General features: G+C 42.8%; 1 protein-coding gene across 3 annotated transcripts in view; it reads left to right on the top strand.

Moving 5' to 3' along the window:
* PCED1B (PC-esterase domain containing 1B) overlaps positions 1-14,819 on the top strand; it is a 204,406-nt gene extending 189,587 nt beyond the window's left edge. For all 3 annotated transcript variants that reach the window (XR_011650212.1, XR_011650213.1, XR_011650217.1), the window contains 2 exons: positions 2,822-3,035; positions 14,237-14,819. The gene's annotated coding sequence lies outside the window, so the exon portion shown is untranslated. The remainder of the gene's footprint in view (positions 1-2,821; positions 3,036-14,236) is intronic.
* Positions 14,820-15,403: the final 584 nt, after the last annotated feature.

Below are 15,403 nucleotides of genomic sequence, written 5' to 3' on the forward strand. Positions count from 1 at the left end.
CGAGCCCTTGGCGTAGTATAGAGACCCTCTGAGAATTCAGGGGGCTTTACAGCATGGAAACTCTCATCTTTGGGGGGAGAATCCTCCCAGTGCTTCAGTCTTGGTACGAGAAAGGGCACTTCCTACTAACAGGCCCGCGAGGCCAGTCCCTCCCTCCCCCCACACCCTGGCAGCTGTAACACGGACATGTGTCAAACTCAGCCCGTCAGGTGCTCACACCTGGGACTTGGTATTTGAAGCAGGAGCGTGCTGATAAATTGGCTCCGATTTGTAGCGTTGGCTGATTTCTTGGTATAAATAACTCCCATCATGGCTGATTTCAAGCTACAAGTGCTTTAACACCCAGCTTGCAAAATCCTTGAATGTGTAGCAGTTGGCTCTCGCGGGCAGGTTCGAGTTAGGTTCCATGCCTCGCTGAGAGGTGACGGTAGTAGCATCTGGTCGGTGGAGCCAGGCAGTAGCAGGAACAAGAGTCCGTGGTGAGGAGCCTGCGAGCAACCCAGCCTACCCCACCAGTGTCGACCGTGGCTCGCTCTCCTTCTGCCTGGCTTCCCTCAATGTCGGCTCCTTTGCTGACCCTGGTTCTTAATAACCTGCCAATCAACCCCTTTTTTGCTTAAGTCATCCAGAGTTGAGTTCTGCTGCTGCAACAAAAAAACAAACATAACACATCTCATTAAACCCAACGACAACCCTAGGAGTAAGGTCCTATGATTATTTTCTCCAGTTTACAGCTGAGGAAATGAGGCTCCGAGGTAAGTAACGTACTTGAGGCCACACACAGCTAGAAGTAACCGAACCCAAATGCTCTTTCCTCTCACAAACCAAGGTCATCTCTCTTCAGCACATCTAACACTGATGGCGTCCGGTGGGTCCTTGATTTCTGTCAGCATTAAGGAACACTACTGGGGGCATACAAATTTTAAATAAAATAAGCAACACCTCCAAATATTAGACCGAAGTAACCATCACCCTCTAGAGCAAACAACAAAATTCAAGGTATCCATTTGAAAGGGTAATTGTTATTTTTGTCGCCCTTCATAAAGGAATTAGCTTCCATTAGTCAATCATATCGCAGAACCTTCAGCATTTAACTCAGGAAGGAGAAGCCCCTGGGGGGAGGGGCAGCTGAACAAGTGCCCTGGCTCAGACGTCTGAGCTTCACCTCCCCGCCCGACGGGTCTTGTGCATTAACCATTTCTGCCACCACCATGCTCTCTTCCAGGTGTGTTCTACTCTATCTTTAGTATTTTGGCACATATAAATCAAACGTTTCATCTGCGTAGCCTTAGCACAGTTGATTCTGGCTAGAATAAAAAAAAGTGACTAAAACGTTAAAGGAATAGCCTGACATACGAAGCAGTGAGTTCTGATTCTATAACAAGCTTGCTCCCAGCTTTGGTCAAGGTTCTTAGATGAAGGCAATAGAATTCACTCTAGCTAGTTACAGAAGAGATTTATAAGGGGATATTGGAAGCTCACAGAATTATTGGAAGAGCTGGAGGAATAGTGTTTAGACTAAGCTTCAACAACCTCAGAATTAGCTCACAGAAGTGGTTGGTAATGGAGTAGCTGTTACAATCAATTTTAGAACCTCTACCTCTTCTGTGATTAGGAAGCTGCTTCTGCCACCATCAACTCCATTAATGCCCTGCATTTGCCAAAACTCACTAGCAAAACAGATGCCCCACTGCTCTCAGGGTTTCCTCAGGTACCTTGCATCCAAATCACAATCTCACGCATCTGTTTGGAAGATCTAAATCACATATCTGCTCACTAGTAGCAAGGAACATTGGAATATAAGACTTTTGGAGGGTTCCTCAACAGATGGAGGAGTATTATAATGTGAAGAAGATACTAAAATATATTGGCTGTCCATGCACTCCCACAAATGACCCTAACCTGTCCCCAAACCAGGAGAGAGAATCTTCTAGTTCCATGTTGCTGCCATAATTTCATAGACATGTTGCCTGGATTCTTCACTTTCTTGTTCCCAATCTGCCTTTCAAATATCTCAACATTTCTTAGTTGATTCTAAGAAAAAGAAAGAAACATAGTGAGAGACCGACAGAGACTGCCCGCCCTCTGTGCTTTGACTTTATTGTCTCAGGTCTGGTTTCTCTTTAGAAACCGGCATCTTTCCCGTGACATTTTTGGCACTAATGGTTCCACCCCTCCTCTGAGATCTCATCCTCAATCTATGCTGGGGAAGGGGTCTGTGTCCCTCCTTCAGATCCAGTAGCTTGACGACGTCCATGCCAGAGATGGCTAGCTGCTCACTCATGTCCATGACCATCTTTCCTCCCTGGGCACATAGGTAAACTACATTCCCCAGCATGCCTTGCATTAGTTGGGACCACAGGACTGAGTTCCCACCAATGCAACACACAGTGACACGTGGAATTTCTGGGCAAAGGTGGCTGTGCCTGCCTCATGCTCTTCCCCTCTCTGCCAGCTGGGTTCAGATGACAATGAGGGCTCAGGAGATGGCAGAGCCACAAGATGGAAGGAGCCTGGGTTCCAGAAACGCTGCATGGAAGACACATGCCTGTCAGCCAGAAACACCCATTTGTATATCTTCCGTGAATGAGAGATTATCTCATGTTTAAGCCATTGCTAATTTGGGGGTCTATTTATTACTGAACCTATACTCCAACTATTGCAACACTTAGAACACAAGCAACTCTGGTGCTCATGTAGACAGGGATTCTTTCTCTAAATAACAAATATATATGCCTGGTTTTATCCTTGGCCATAAAAAGTCTAAGACCACACTTCCATTTCCAAATACACTTCACTGGCCCGGTCCTTTTTGTTCTAGGGTTGCCGAGGTCAAGACTGAAGGTCCATGGCCGTCATAAACTAGTTACTTCACTCAGCCACAGGTTAGATGCCAGATGCAAGAAGCCTTGCAGCTGTCTTGAAGACGTGTGTCCTTGTTCACAAAGAGTGAAAGAGAAAGAGCAGGAATGGAATGCTGCAAACCCATCATTACTTCTGAAGTAATTTTTTCAAGGTTTCCAAGCTATTGTTAGGTAAGTGGAGTCATTTTTCACCTGTCATGCGCATCCATCCTTTTACTATAATAATACAAGCCTCATCTCACAGTCTTACCAATGGAGCAAAATATAGATAAATAGTTGTTCTACCTCTGAAAGAGGAGCAAATTATTTCCTCTTTGAAGTTGCATTAACTTGGTCAGAATAATGGGATACTGTAATTCAGTATGTTGAAAAAGGTAGTTTACTGAGTGGGCTCAAGCGGGTTTCCCCAAAAGACTTAATGCACCTGCCAAGAGTGAACAATTTACTCCCTTTTTCATAAGGAGCGAAGTTCTTTTGAGAGATAATTCCTTCACTTCTGAATATGGAGGTAAGAGCCATTAGCAATAGCCGGTTGATTATACCCATGTGGATTTGAGAACACATAACAAAGATGGACGAAACCCATTTTTTCATTTATGAACATACACACGTGTGCATCTTTCCATGTGTGTCTGTGTGCATAGGCAGGCATGGATATGTGCATCTATATATTTGTATAGGTATAACATATGTATATACACATATATACTTTTTTAATGCCTTTTTTTTTTACCACTTTATTGCCCCCCAACCCCTTGTTTTTGTGCTTGCTGTGTCATTTACTGTGTGTTGTTCCATGTCTACTTGTCTTTTCTTCTCATCTTTCTCTTTAGGAGGCACCAGGAACCAATCCTGGGACCTCTGCTGTGGGAGAGAGGGATCCAATTGCTCGAGCCACCTCATTCCTCTGGTCTGCTGTGTCTCTCAGTGTCTTTCCTCTGCATCCCCCTTTGTTGCGTCATCTTGCTGCACCAGCTCTCTGCAGCTTGACTTCACCAGGAGGCCCCAGGAATTGAATCTGGGGCCTCCCCTACAGTAGTCAAGAGCCCAATCACAGGAGCCAAATCCACATCCCAATGCTTTTAATATCTGTATAAAACCTCAGCTTTTATTAACACAGGTGTACATAGATGTGTACATATGTGGTATATGTATATTCATATTTTTGGAAGTAGATGATTCATTCTCTAGAGAAAATGGCAACAGGATCCAGAATAATGACTAATGATTCAGCTGGGGCAATCCAGACTGAATAAGAAATGAGTCAAATTTGGAAAGAAGGACTGTTAATTGGCACTACAAGACTTTTAAAACATCAGTAGCAATTTCCCTCATAATTAAGCAACTGATTAGTGAGTGGTTCAGTAAATTATCTTTTATAGGATTTCTTTGGCTACCTAAAGAATTTTTACACTCTGATCTAATATTAACATGCACGGTAATTGCTTTTTTTTTTTTTCACTTATAACTCTTTTGTTCTATTACCACTGTCATTGGAAGTGCATGCCATCTTTTGTGGTGACTTTTGTGAAATGACAAGAAAGCTGTACATCTGCAATTGTTTCAATCAATTTCAAAGTAACTGATCTTTAGATGTAGGTAGAAGCAGTACTGCAAGTGAAGTGTGATTTTCGGGGGGCGTGAATAGCCCCTGCTCCTCCAAAGCATCTCTCCCTCAACCCCTGATATTCCTAGTAAAAAGAGAGGTGCTAAAAGCTCATAGCCAAGGCAAGGGCAATAGAAGGGTCTTCCCTGTTTTTGTTGTTTTCCTGGCCAGTAAATTCTGCTGTCAGCTATTAAGAAACTCCACTTTATATTCATCCCATCGCTTCTATAATAGCTCCCAAAGGATTTTCACACAAATTACCTCATTTAAGCTTAGCAACCCTATGAGGTAGTTAGAGCAGGTATCATTATCAACCTCAGGTTCCAAATAAGGGAACTCAAAAGAGGAAATCAGGAAAATGTGTCACTCAAAATCTGCATCTTCAGAGGCCATGTAGGGAGGTTTTCCTTTACTCATTGCTTCCTCCTTACAAGCCTGGTGGCCACAGCTGAGAGATATTCTAAGTAAGCACTCTCCACTGAGGAGGAGGCCCTGACACCGACTGTGGCCCCCCAGCGGCCCAAGGACTCCCCTCTGCCGTCCCGGCCATAGACACTGAGGCAGGCCTGCAGAGGCGGTGCTCAGAAAAACATCCGTGTCATTCCAGTGAAAGGGACGAGTTCAAATCTTGCTGCATTTAATACAGTTAGAGCAATAAGGAATGCCCAGGGGTATGCCAAACATTGGTGAGAGTAGACCTGAATTTTTTATTTTAAAAAAAATTAAAATGTTTATTTTGTGTATTAAAAAAATTTTTGAGCAGTTGTAAGTTTAGAGAAAAACCAGGCAGAAAGTACAGTTCCCATATATCCCAACCCCGACCATGCATACACAGAGTTTTCCTATAATTACCATTTTGCTTTAATGTGGTCCATTTGTTACAATCGATGAACCAATGCTATTATAATTACATTATTAACTGAAGTCCATAGTTTACATTAGCATTCACTCTTTGTATTATACAGTTTTAAGTGTATTTTTTTTTTTATTTTTATTGTGGTGACATATATGCAATGTATATTTTTATCCCTTTCAGACCTGACTTCTTTTTCCTTCCTCTCCCTCTCCCCTGCCCTGCTTTTTTGGCTGTCTGTGTCCATTCACTGTGTGATCTTCTGTATCTATTTCTCTTTTTGTCTTCTCATCTCTCTCCTGTAGGAGTCACAGGATTAGATTCTGGGGACCTCTGATGTGGAGAGAGGTTCCCTGTCAATTGTGCCACCTCAGTTCCTGGTCTCTGCTGTGTTTCACCTTGACTCTCTCCTTTGTCTCTCTTTTTTTATTGCATCATCATCTTGCTGTGTGACTCACTTGTGCGGGCACCGGCTCACCGTGCCGGCACTCGGCTTGCTGTGTGGGCTCTCAGCTCACCGTGCAGGCACTGGCTCATCATGCAGGCACTCACATGGGGACTCGGCTCACCATGTGGGCACTTGGCTCACCACACAAGCACCCACATGGGTACTCGGCCACTGTGCGGGCGCTTGGCTCACTGCGCGGGCACTTGGCTCACCGCACAGGCAGTCGGCTCACCACGCAGGCACTGGCTCGCCACACAGGCACGCTTTCTCTTCTTCTTTTTCACCAAGGGGCCACAGGGATCGAACCTGGGTCCTCCCATATGGTGGGTGGTGCTCTTATCACTTGAGCCACATCCGCTTTCCCAGACCTGACTTCTTGATGAGAAAAATTGCTGGCATCCATTTATGCCCATTCTTTTAATAGGCTAAAAGAAATTTCTCATCATTGAAAAGAGTAAGTGTTCTTACTCTTTATAACTTCTACTAGGACAAAAAGATTTAAAAGGTGCTAACCTTTCCTATACACTCGCAAAAGCAATAGGAAAATATGTGGGAGAAATATACCATTGATGGTATATTACTATAAAGTACCTCAAATGAATTTACACAAAATGAACAAGTCCCTACTGGAGAAAAGTATAATATATTACTGAGGAATATATCTGAACATGAATGAGAAGTTTCAACATTTGTAAACATTCAGTTCCCCACAAATTAATCTGTAATTCAATGCAAGCCTAATGAAAATTCCCAAAGAATTTTTCTTGTAACATGGCATTATCATCCTAAAATTCATAAGAAAAAGTAAAGGCAGAGCAGTAATTAAGGTAATTTTGAAAATGAAGAACAAATTCTGAGACTTTGCATTTCCAGTATCAAATTTTATTATAAAACTATTGTGTTGTTTACTCTCCAAAGACTAATGAATTTTCCCTTTTACCATCCATTAATGATTTCCAGCTTCATCCCATTATGATCAGAGAAAGTGTTCTGTATAATCTCAGTCTTTTTAAAATATACTGCCTGTTTTGTAACCCAACATATGGTCTATCCTGGAGAAGGATCTACGAGTGCTTAAAAAGAATGTATATCCTCCTGGTTGGGAGTGCAATGCTCTGTAAATATCTGTTAGGTTCAGTTCATTTAACACATTATTCAAGCTCTCTGTGCGTTATTTATTCTCTATCCAGATGTTCTATCTAATACTGAGAGTGGTGTATTGAAGTTTCCAACTATTATTATAGAGTCATCTATTTCTTTGTTCAGTTTTGCCAATGTGTGCCTCATGTATCTTGGGGCACCCAGGTTAGGTGCATAAGTATTTATTATAGTTATTTCTTCTTGGTGAATAGCCCCTTTTATTAATATATAATGACCCTCTTTATCCTTTAGAATAGTTTTACATTTAAAATCTAGTTTGTCTGATACTAGTATCACTACTCTAGCTCTTTTTAGTTACTATTTTTGTGGAATATCTTTTTCCAACCTTTCACTTTCAACCTGGTTTTGTCCTTATATGTGAGTCTCTTATAAACAGCATATAGATGGCTCATATATTTTTTTAAAGATTTATTTATTTCTCCCTGCCCCCTAATGTCTGCTCTCTGTGTCCATTCACTGTGTGTTCTTCTGTGTCTGCTTGTATTCTCATTAGGCGGCTCCAGGAACTGATCCTGGGACCTTCCAGAGTGGGAGAGAGACAATCACTCTCTTGCACCACCTCAGCAAGTTGTTCTGCTACATCTTCTTATTTCCTCTCCTCTGTGTCTCTTGTGTCATCTTTTTTTTAAAAAGATTTATTTTATTTATTTCTCTCCCTTTCTGCCCCATTGTCAGCTGTCTGTGTCCATTTGCTGTGTGTTCTTCTGTGTCCGCTTGCATTATCCAGCAGCACTGGGAAACTGCATCTCTCTTTTGTTGCATCGTCTTGCTGTGTTAGCTCTCCATGTGTGCAGCGCCACTCCTGGGCGGGCTGCACTTTTTTTGCACAGGGCAGCTCTCTTGGCAGGGCGCGCTCCTTGCGCATGGGGTTCCCCTACATGGGGGCACCCCTCTGTGGCACAGCACTGCTTGTGCGCGGTAGCACTGTGCATGGGCCAGCTTACCACATGGGTCAGGAGGCCCTGGGGATCAAATCCTGGACCCTCCCTACGGCAGGCAAACACTCTACCAGTTGAGCCATGTCCGTTTCCCTTGTTGTGTCATCTTGACGTGCCAGCTGTCCATGTTGGCTGGCACTTCTGCATGGCTGGCACTCTGTGTGGGCCAGTTTGCCACACGGACCAGCTTACCCTCACTAGGAGGCCCTGGGCATCGATCCCTCGACCTCCTATATGGTAGATGGGGGTCCAATTGCTTGAGCCACATCCATTTCCCCCCCTTTTTTTTTTATCCATTCTATCAGTCAATATCATTTGATTGGGGAGTTCAAGCAGTTAACATTCAATGTTATAACTGTAAAGGCAGTATTTACTTCATCTCTTTTGTCCTTTGACTTTCCATTGTCATATCTTACTATTGTCTGTCTGTTTACCTTTCCTAATAACTTTCATTTCTACACTCTTTTTCAAGTCTCTTGCCCTTGTTTTCTCCTTTCAGGCTGTAACACTCCCTTTAGTATCTCTTGCAACTCTTGTCTTTTGGACTCTCTCCGTGTTTGTTTGTGAAGACTTTAAACTCATTTTTAGAGGACAGTTTTGTGGCATACAGCATTTTTGGCTGGCAGTTTTTCTCTTTCAGTACCTTAGATACATCATTCCACTTTCGTAAGGGTTAAGAAGTTTTTGGTCATTATTCCCTCAAATATTCTTTCTTCCCCTTTTCCATTCCCTTTCCTTCTGGAACACAGATAATACATATGTTTGTGCATTTTGCATTGCCATTCAATTCCCTGAGACCCTATTCCATTTTTCCATTCTTTTCTCTTTCTGTTCTCCTGTCTTTTCCAGCTTACATGTTTTGTCCTCAAAACCACTAATTCTGTCTTTGAACAATTCAAATTTGCTGTAATGCTCCTCTAGTATTTTTAATCTCATGTATCATATGTTTCATTCCCATAAGCTTTGTTACTTTTCTTTGCAGGCTTTCAAATTGATCTTTATGCTCATCCAGCCTCTTCTTAATATCCTTTATCTCTTCAATTCTTTACATTGATTTAGGAGAAGGAAGCAGATGTGGCTCAAGTGATAAGACCTCTGCCTATCATATGGGAGGACCTGGGTTCGATGCCTGGTTCCTCCTGGTGAAAAAGAAGAGAAAGCATGCTGCATGGCGAGCCAGTGCCCACGTAGAAAGCCGAGTGTCTGTACAGTGAGCCAAGTGCCCACATGGTGAGCCAAGTGCCTGTGTGGCAAGCTGAGTGCCCACATGGTGAGCCAAGTGCCTGTGTGGCAAGCTGAGTGCCCACGTGGTGAGCCAAGTGCCTGTGTGAGTGCCTGTGTGGTGAGCCAAGCGCCCATGTGAGTGCCCACGCAGTGAGCCAGTGCCTGCACGATGAGCCAGTCCCCGCATGGTGAGCCAGTGCCTGCACAAGTGAGTCATGCAGCAAGATGATGACGCAACAAAAAAAGAGAGATGAAGGGGAGAGTCAAGGTGAAATGCAGCAGAGACCAGGAACTGAGGTGGTGTGATTGACAGGGAAACTCTCTCCACATCAGAGGTCTCCAGGATTTTTCTGTAAACTGGACGTCTTAGGACTGTTGTGAGGTCGTGATAAATGTATATGAAGATGATGCTGTAAAGACCATCCATTCATTAATATGACATTCGGGTTTCTTTACGTGAAAAAGATCGACCAGGACATTAATCCAATAAGACAGTAAATTCAAAACCTGGGCACATGAGGCCATGTTCCCCCAAAGGGCTCTTTATCATCTGTTTGCAACCAAATCAGGAGGAAGTGACACTTGATTCTGAACAAATTTTCTGCAAGCTTACAGTGTTTCTTTTCCTTGTTTCTTCTTTTCCTCTACCCTATCTTTTCAAAGACCCTTACGCAACTACAGACGCAGATCCAGCCTTTGTTACATTTTATTACCACAAACAGTGCTCTTTAATTGTCTCACTGTGGCCTTTATTTTCCTTTGCTCAAGGAGATGTGCTGAATGATGAGTCAATCCCTGGTCTACTGCATGAAAACATCATAGCTCGCTCAGCAATGGAATAGAGAACTGTGCCTGGTCAAGCCATTATCTATATTTAAGATCCAGATGCTCCTTTACAAACTTACTGAGAATGTTGTGTTGTTATTAATATGCATTTTCTGAGTACTGATGAAAGAAAACCCTCATAATTTAATGGCCAAGTTCTCACCATGACCACCAGTTAAAAAGTTTCTCTATGAGGAGATGACCTAAAATAATTAAGTCCAATGATATATGAATGAGAAGAGAATTTGGGGAGGTTCATTTACATTGGATCTTTCTTTGGAAGTGACCATCAAAAATCTTGTTCTCTCTCCAGAGCAGAAATAATCTGAGGGGGTCAGTAATTACAGCCCTAAGATCGTCGTTTGCCATCGTAACAGCCCTCATGAACATTCTTTTGTTTTCCTTAGTACTCGCATTGTGGCCATTATTTTTTTTTCTCATGGGCAGGCTCTACAAGGTTATTGTGCTCGTAACAGACTGAGCTGGCATTGAACTCAGCACTCTGACTCCAAAGTTTATGACTCTTTGATATAACCTTCACAAAGACCCCCTCCATGTGAGGGTTTCCTCCCAGGTGCTTTCCAGGGATGTCTTCTTCGGCGCTGTCCTCTCTCCTCCCTCTTCTATCTTCATTCCACCTCCTTGCCTGATCACCGCTGTATCCAGTCTCCAGCCCCAAGATGGAGTTGGACTCAGATGTGACCTTTCTACACAAGCCTCTTCTGTCACTTTTGCTGAACCTGTGGTTGGCACTGGGGTTGGTGTATACTCAGGAGACCTGAATCTCTGGACTGGCCATGTGCCAGCTGGGCCCTGAGCCTCAGCAGAGTTTTAACTCCTACTCTCCAGTTCATTGGACTTACCCAGGTTAGCTAACAGGGAGGTGAAGATGGTCAACCACCACGCCAGGGAACCGAGAGTGCCTACAACTGCAAGCAGGAGACTTGCATCCATTAAACATGTGGGATCTGAGCCCCCTTTCGATATAGAGGTGGAGTGGACCTCACCATTCCATGTTGGATACACATAAAAACACTAGCAAGTCGCAGATGCTGAGGAAGGAGCTTCTGAGCATGAAATGAATTAGAATGAGTAATCGTGGTGCTTTTTGTTGGGTCTCAAAGCTTCAGGGTTCTGGGAAATTCTGTGGTCCAGTAGGGAACAGATGGCAGCAGGGCTCCCACCCGAGGGGGTCGCGATGTTCCCTGGTGAATGAGCCATCACACAGGCACCCCGCACTGCCGGGCGGAAGCGCAGAGATTTGTGCGCCTGTACCTGGGAGAGATGTGACCCTGGAGGTGACTCATGTTTACTTGGCTCCTTCTTCTCAGTTTCAGGTCACCTATGAGCATAGTTTCACAGGCTGCTTTGCTGCTCAAAGCTTTATCTCCTAAAATAATGAGAAACAGTCATTTCCCACTCCCTTTCCAGTGTTAGGCCTGGATTTGTGGGCTTGTTTTATTCTGTGCCTGTGGGTGTAGTTCAATTACATCTCTGTAGTTTTCAAATATATAAAACTCAGGGCTTTTTTTATGATTCAAGATATTTTATTACAATGACAAAAGCAGGAAAAATAAATGAGAGGGATGGAAAATAATACTGAGAGGGAAGGGGTGCTGTAGTCAGGAAGCTCCCTTCACTGGAACATCAGCACTGATGCATTTCACCCAGGTCTAGAGTGGGACAAACTCGTGGGAGTGCGCACACCTTCTCTGCCTCGCTCCCTCCCTCCCTCCCTCTCCCTCCCTTCCTCCCTCCCTTCCTTCCTTCCTTCCTTCCTTCTCCTTTTTTGTGACTATTTGCTAAGTCCAAAATTACACAATGCCTCTGAAGTCAACTGTGAAATATTTGGGTACAATTACAAGCAGGAGTACAGAACAACAAAATAATGTGGTTTTTTTTCTGTTCAAGGCTCTTGAGACACAGAAAATATTATTTTCCTCCAAGACTACTCAAGGTAAATCAGTTTGAATCACAATATGAGAGAGAGAGAGAGAGCACCAGAATGATTCAAGTGAATTGAAGCTGAGGAGGAAATGAGGCATTACGATTTTTCCATCAGGAAATGGATGTGGCTTAAGCAGTTAAGCACTCACCTCCCACTTGGGAGATCCTGGGTTTAGTTCCAAGTACCTCCTAAAGAAAACAAACAGACAGGGAGCAGACAGGGAGCAAAAACAACAAGCAAAATAATGAGGGAGGGACGTGAATGTGGCTCAAGTGATAAGGCCTCCACCTACCATACGGGAGGACTCAAGCTCAATTCCCAGGACCTCCTGGTGAAAAAGAAGAAGAGGAAGCGTGCCTGCGTGGTGAGCCAGTGCCCGCGCGGTGAGCCAGTGCCTGTGCAAGTGAGTCACGCAGCAAGATGATGATGCAACAAAAGGGAGATGAAAGGCAGAGTCAAAGTGAAGCACAGCAGAGACCAGGAACTGAGGTGGCAAAATTGACAGGGAACCTCTCTCCACGTCAGAGGTCCCTAGGATTGAATCCCTCTGAATCCTAGAGGAGAAAGATGAGAAGAGAAGACAAAAAAGAGAAATAGATATAGAAGATCACGCAGTGAATGGACACAGCAAAAACAGCAGGGTGGGGAAGGGGGAAATAATTCTTTAAAAAAGAAAATGAGCAAAAAGAGATGAGGGAGCCATCTTGGGGGCAGAGGGGACGGGAATAATAAATAAATATTTTCAATCATTCTGTCTTCCTAAAATAGAAAGCTATATACCCAATTGCTTACAAAAGGTGTTGAACATGAGGCAAAAAATGTGAAAAATGAAATGGGGAAATAGTGAAGCAAAGCAAGCCCAGTATAACCCAATACCTGGTTATCAGTAGAGATGAGTTACAGAGCTGACTTCTCAGAGTCCTTGAACACAGAATGGAGGTCACAGTGAACCAAGGATGCTGGGACTCGTGCCCTAAAGTCTAGGCTATTACAGATGTAGCCCATTAATCCACTCACCTTGTGAAAATTAAAATATTACAGATAAGTCTAAATTCTTTTGTGCCTACCACACCAAATTAGGGCCCTCTACATAGGAAAACAATTTGTGTGTAGTCTTGCATGTGCTTGCTTATGCATTTTAAAACATTTATTACATGTAGAAAATATATATTATTGTTTTGGTGAGTATAGTTTTTTTCTTTAAACACAAATGAGGGAAACGGACTTTGGCCCAGTGGTTAGGGCGTCCGTCTACCATATGGGAGGTCCGCGGTTCAAACCCCGGGCCTCCTTGACCCGTGTGGAGCTGGCCATGCGCAGCGCTGATGCGAGCAAGGAGTGCCCTGCCACACAGGGGTGTCCCCCATGTGGGGGAGCCCCACGCACAAGGAGTGCACCCGTGAGGAAAGCCGCCCAGCGTGAAAAGAAAGTGCAGCCTGCCCAGGAATGGCGCCACCCACACTTCCCGTGCCGCTGACGACAACAGAAGCGGACAAAGAAAACAAGACACAGCAAATAGACGCCAAGAACAGACAACCAGGGGAGGGGGGGTAATTAAATAAATAAATAAATCTTTAAAAAAATAAATAAATAAATAAACACAAATGATAATATTTTATATGTATAGTTCTGCAACTCCTTTTTTTCCATCAACAGTATATCTTGGCAATCTTTCTATGTCAGTATATATAGCTCTATCATAATTGTTGGCATATGATACTTAAGTCAATTATTATTTTTATTATTTTTAACTGATGTATAATATTCCATGGTAAAAATGTGCTTTAGGTTATTTGACCATTCCCTTATTGCTGGACATTTAGGGAGTTTCCAATTTCATTCTTACATATCTTGAACATGCCTTCTTAGTCACCTGTGCAAGTATTTCTCTAGGAAAAATACTGAAAAACAGAATTATTGGGACATAAAATATATGCCATTTAGAATCCTGTTAGCTGGCTATGAGAATACTCACTTTTCTACACTCTCTACCTGCAGTTGATATTATGAAACATTTAAAGTACTGCAAATCTGATGAGTAAAAAAAAATGGTATATCATTGCTTTAAATTTCATTTCCTTGACTATTAATGGGATTGAGCACTGTTTTTCATATGTTTAATGCCCTGTTTGTACATCTCTTCTGTGAATTGCCTACTTGTATTTTTGTCAATTTTTTAATGTTAGATTGTTCTCCCTTTACCCATTTTTAGAGATTTTTCTTTGTCTATACCAGGAACCAATTTTTGTTAGTCACTTGTCCATCTCATTCTTGATGATACAATTTTTCATACAAAGGGTTTTAATTTTGAAGTAGTCAACTTCACCAGATCTTTCTTTTAAGGCTTTTTGTTTCTGTATCTTAAAAAGGGTTGACCTGGGAAGCGGATCTGGCTCAACTGATGGAGTGTCCACCTACCACATGGGAGGTCCAGGGTTCAAAACCAGGGGCTCCTGACCCTTGCGGTGAGCTGGCCCACGCTCAGTACTGCCGTGAGCAAGGAGTACCATGCCACGTGGGATGTCTCCCACGTAGGGGAGCCCCACATGCAAGGAGTGCACCCTGAAAGGAGAGCTGCCCCACGCAAAAAGTGCAGCCCACCCAGGAGTGGCACTGCACACACAGAGAGCTGATGCAGCAAGATGACACAACAAAAAAGAGACACAGATTCTTGGTGCCACCAAGAATGCAAGAGGACACAGAAGAACACACAGCGAATGGACACAAGAGAGCAGACAACTTGGGGTGGGGGAAAGGGGAGAAGAAATAAATAAAACTAAAATAAATAAATAAATAAATAAATATATCTTTTTTAAAAATGACTACCCAAGGTTATACACATATTATCCTTTATTTGTTTTGAATATTTTTATAATTTTTATTTTATGTTTAAGACTTCAATCCAGTTGGGATTTATTTTGTAAACAGCATAATAAAGATATATCTTATTTATTTCTCTAGTGGATTTCCAGTTGACTTAGCACCACTTATAAATAGTCCACATACTGTTTTGAAATGCTACCTTTAGCATATACTAAATTTCCATACTTCTTTGGACTTTCTATACTATTCCAAAGATCTAATTGTCTATTCTTTCTCTAATACTATATTGCTTAAATTACAATAGCATTTTAACAGGGAAGTTTCAGAAAGATGGTGCTGGAGTAGACAGGCAGGGCTCAGCTCTTTCAAAAACCAATGGAGATTATAGTTTATATTGTAGTTTACACTTTCCTCCGGTCCATTCAGTGGGTTATGGCAGGATATATAACGTCCTGCCCCTGTCCTTGCAATATCATTCAGCACAACGCCAAGTCCCGAAAGAGTCACAATAGTTCTATATTGGAATACCATGCTGTGTAGCAGTGCTTCAAAATGTACTCATCAAATGCAATGAATGTACCACTCTAATGAAAGTTGCCAATGTGGGAGGAGTGGGGGATGTGGGGAGTGGGGTATATGGGAACCTCTTACATTTTTTTTACTGTAACATTTTTTGTGATTGATGGATCTTAAAAAAAAAAATTAAAAAAAGA

The sequence above is a fragment of the Dasypus novemcinctus genome, chromosome 12 (assembly GCF_030445035.2).
Source record: "Dasypus novemcinctus isolate mDasNov1 chromosome 12, mDasNov1.1.hap2, whole genome shotgun sequence".
In the NCBI taxonomy this organism is placed as follows: Eukaryota; Metazoa; Chordata; class Mammalia; order Cingulata; family Dasypodidae; genus Dasypus; species Dasypus novemcinctus.